The sequence below is a fragment of the Arachis ipaensis genome, chromosome B6, assembly GCF_059453495.1.
Source record: "Arachis ipaensis isolate K30076 ecotype BB chromosome B6, ASM5945349v1, whole genome shotgun sequence".
Taxonomy (NCBI): Eukaryota; Viridiplantae; Streptophyta; class Magnoliopsida; order Fabales; family Fabaceae; genus Arachis; species Arachis ipaensis.
Genome location: NC_142441.1, coordinates 77,737,565 through 77,741,692, shown reverse-complemented (window position 1 = coordinate 77,741,692; position 4,128 = coordinate 77,737,565). Strand labels below are relative to the sequence as shown.

The 4,128-nt window shown below is 41.6% G+C and overlaps 1 non-coding gene across 1 annotated transcript; it reads left to right on the top strand.

Moving 5' to 3' along the window:
- Positions 1-2,973: 2,973 nt before the first annotated feature.
- Positions 2,974-3,082, top strand: LOC148561433 (small nucleolar RNA R71). Its single transcript, XR_015887143.1, has one exon. It is a non-coding gene; the product is annotated as a small nucleolar RNA R71 (small nucleolar RNA).
- Positions 3,083-4,128: the final 1,046 nt, after the last annotated feature.

Here is a 4,128-nt window from a genome sequence, read left to right as displayed (position 1 = left end):
ACGCGACCACGCGGACTGGAAAAGCACGAGTGACGTGGAGGCGTGGACGACGCGAACGCGTGGCAAGGAAAAGCGCGAATGACGCGTCCGCATGGATGACGCGATCGCGTGACATGCGCGATCTGTATAATCTGTAGGATTCGCTGGGGGCGATTTTGGACCCTATTTTGACCCAGTTTTTGGCCCAAAACAGCAGACTAGAGCCAGAGAACATGCAGAAACCAAAGACAACATTCATTCTACACAAGTTTTAGTTTTTAGATCTATTTTTACTCCTCCCCTAGGTTTTTCTCTCTAGACATTGATAGTTCTTAGGATTTTATTTTCTCTAGCTTTTTGCATTGGGATATTGAGAAGAGTTATTACCTCATCAAGACTTCGTCATTCTAGTTCGTTTTCTTCACTTGGCTTACTCTTCCATGTTCTTTGCTTTGTTTAATTTCACCATTAGAATATTCTTAGGATTATTTAATACAAGGATCATTTTTATTTTTAATTGACTGTTTTAATTTTTATTTACAATGTCTTTCTTTAATTTCTTTTCATATGCTATGAATTTTACCTTTACAATGAGTGAGTAGTTCCCTACTTGATGGGGAGTTGATTGAAAGGAATCCTTGAGTTAGAAGGTTCAAGAGAAAGATTGTAATTGGGTTATTGTTGGTTTGCTCTCTAGTTCCTGACACCAATCCTCTCAAGAGTGGATTGGGACTTGTGGATAGAACAGTATTCCAACTTGTTTTACCTTCCCTTACTTAGTAAAGGATAACTAAACGAAATAACTCTCAATTGTCAATTAATCTTAAGAGTGTTCCATCAAGAATAGGGCTTCCATGTAATCAACTCCCAGTCAAGGCTTTTATTTACATTATTCAATTTCATCAATTTAATTTCCTGTTTACTCAACTCAAACCTTTTCGAAAACATCTGATTAATAAATTAGCACCCCTTCCTGCAACTCGTTGGGAGACGACCTGGGATTCATACTCCCAGTATTTTAAATTTCATTTTTCTGCGACACCTTTCTAAATTGAGCGGTAGATTTCTGGCGAGTTAAGAACTATACTTGCAACGCGTATATTCTAATAATTTTTAATTCACCAATTTCCGCCCGCATCATCCACCAAGTACATCGAGCTCCCTTCCCCAATGAGAGGGAGTTTAGTTACTTGTAGCTCAGAAAAAGTACAAGAGATGGAATAAAAGTGAAAGTAAAAGTAAGCAAAACTTAGATGATGGGATCTCTGATCCTCTTCTCAGTACCCAAGGGGTACTTATACTACTCCTAAATCTAGAAATAAGAAATTACAAATAAAAGAAAAGAAATTACACTTAAAACAAAAGAAAATAATATCTCATTGGTGGCGTGTGAGTGGTGTGGCACGTGAGAGTGCACGCCCACTGTATTGACCTGGCGTGCCACTCCCAAGGTACCAAGTGGCACGCCCATGATGAGGTCTTGACTTGGCGTGCCACGCCTAGGCACGCCCCTGGACACGTCCATGATGAAGGTTAGGCATGCCACGCCTTCGAGCACGCCTATTCTCTTTTTCCAAGTTCTTAAGCCTGACATGCCATGCCCACAGTGATGCTCTTTTCCTTCATCTCTGAAATTTAGAACTGGCGTGCCACGCCCATTATGCTGCTTGCTTCTTACTCCTCTGAAATAGTGAACTAGTGTGCCACGCCCAAGACTTGGCGTGCCACGCCCATTGTGAAGGAAACCCTGGCGTGCCACGCCTTCGAGCACGCCCATGAAGTTGCACCATTCTTTCTTCTCTGGGGTTGAGACTTGGCGTCCCACGCCCAGACTTTGGCGTGCCACGCCCATTGTCGAGGATAACCTGGCATGCCACGCCCATACCTGGCGTGCCACACCCATTATAAAGCTCCAAGAACTATTCTCTGGATTTGATAACTAGTGTGCCACGCCCGGCCATGGCGTGCCAAGCCCGGCCTTGGCGTGCCACGCCCATAGTGAACTTCAAGGACTCTCCTCTGGAAGGTATAATTGATGTGCCACGCCCAGCCTTGGCGTGCCACGCCCATAGTGAAAACGTGAAGAACTCTTCTCTAGAAAACATAGCTGGCATGCCACGCCTAGCAGTGGCGTGCCACGCCTATTATGAAGCTTGGACATGCTTCTTTGGAGAATAAGCCTGGTGTGCCACGCCCAGGCACGCCAGTAAGCATGCTAGCTTTAAGATCCTAGTGCTTTCTTGAAGAGCCACACCCACACAAGCGCCCAGTCACCTTTGCTTGTTTTCTTCTTCTTTTGTTGCTCTTTTAACCTGAAATGCATGCAAGAATTCATTTCAAAGTAATGTCCTATAAATTCATGATATAGCTCTTATCAATGCATTAAATCAATGAGAATTTATCACTTCTATGGCCCTTTTTGATGAGAAAAAGAGGTAGATGATGCAAATCATCAAGAAGGTAGGAATGATGGTCTGTTACTGAACCTGTTTTGGTTTCTTCCATCTTGATTATTATTGAAGCCTTGTTGAGGCTTCTGCTGATGCTTCTATGAAAGGTTAGGATGGTTCTTCCATGAGGGGTTGTAGGTATTTCCATAGGGTTCTCTCATGTACTTCACCTCCTCTATCATGGGTTGTTTAGGATCATAAGCTTCTCCTTCAGAGGAAGCTTCTTGAGTGCTGCCAATTACAACTTGCAGTCCGGTCATATGCTAGGAGATCATGTTGACCTATTGGGCCAAGATCTTATTCTGAGCCAGTATGGCATTCAGAGTATCAATTTCAAGAACTCCTTTCTTCTGAGGTACCCTATTACTCACATGGTTTCTCTCAGACGTGTACATAAACTGGTTGTTTGCAACCATGGCAATGAGTTCTCTTGCCTCTTCAAGCGTTTCCTTCCAGTGGAGCAATCCACCAGTAGAATTATCCAGTGACATCTTGGATATCTCAGAAAGGCCATCATAGATGATGTCTAGTGTTGTCCAGTCTGAGATCACGTTGGGAGGGCATCTTCTGATAAGTTGCTTGTACTTCTCCCATGCTTCATAGAGGGATTCACCCTCTTTTTGTCTGAAGGTTTGAACTTCCACCCTAAGTCTGCTCAACTTTTGAGGTGGAAAGAACTTGGTCAAGAATGCATTGACCACCTTCTCCCATGTGTCAAGACTCTCTTTAGATTGAGAATCTAACCACACTCTAGCTCTGTATTTGCAACAAAAGGAAAGAGCATGAGCTTATAGACCTCAAGACTCACTCCATTGGTCTTGACTGTGTCACATATCTACAAGAAGTCAGATAAGAATTTATTTGGATCTACCTGTGGAAGTCCTGATGAACGGACTTTTGACGGTTTAGAATTCACAATAAATTCTCGTTGCTAGTATAGTTTCTAAACCAACAAAGAATCCTTTCATACAAAAACTTGTTTGTCACTAAAGCAAACCCAATAAAATAAACCAAAATATTTAAACCCCGGGTCATCTCTCAAGGAATTGCAGGGAGGTGTAGTTATTATTGCTTATGGAAAAGCATCTTTTTGGATTTTTGAAATAAGGAACAAGGAAATAAAATGGCAAGAAATTAAATGAATAACTAAGAAAACTCTTGGCAAGGTATGAAAACTAGACGTCCTATCCTAGTTATCCTTATCAATTGTGATGAGAATTGTCCATTGCTCCCACTTAGTTAACCTCTAACTATGAAGGAAAGTCAAGTGGATGAATCAATTTGATTCCTCAAGTCCTAGTCAACTCCTAAGGAAAGACTAGCTTTAGAAGGATCCAAATCAACTAGAAACTTTCAATTATCAATCAACAAGGGAGTTTGATAACTCAAGAGTCTCTAACTACTCAACCAAAGCCAAAAGGAGAGAAATCTACACTAAAATCCAACCAAGCATTTTATCAAACACTTGGTGGGCACAAAATAAAAGCATAGAAAAGCAATAAGAGAATGTAAAATCTAAACAACCAATTTCAAACATCAATGAAAACAAAAGATGAATCTCTCCATCTCTCATGACTCGGAGTTGGAAGTAACTGCCTTCCCTTTCCTCTTCCTAGAGGTTTCTCCGGCCTTAGGTGCCATAAATGGTTATGGAAAAACAAAAAGCAACGCTTTTACCACACCAAACCTAGAAGGTTTG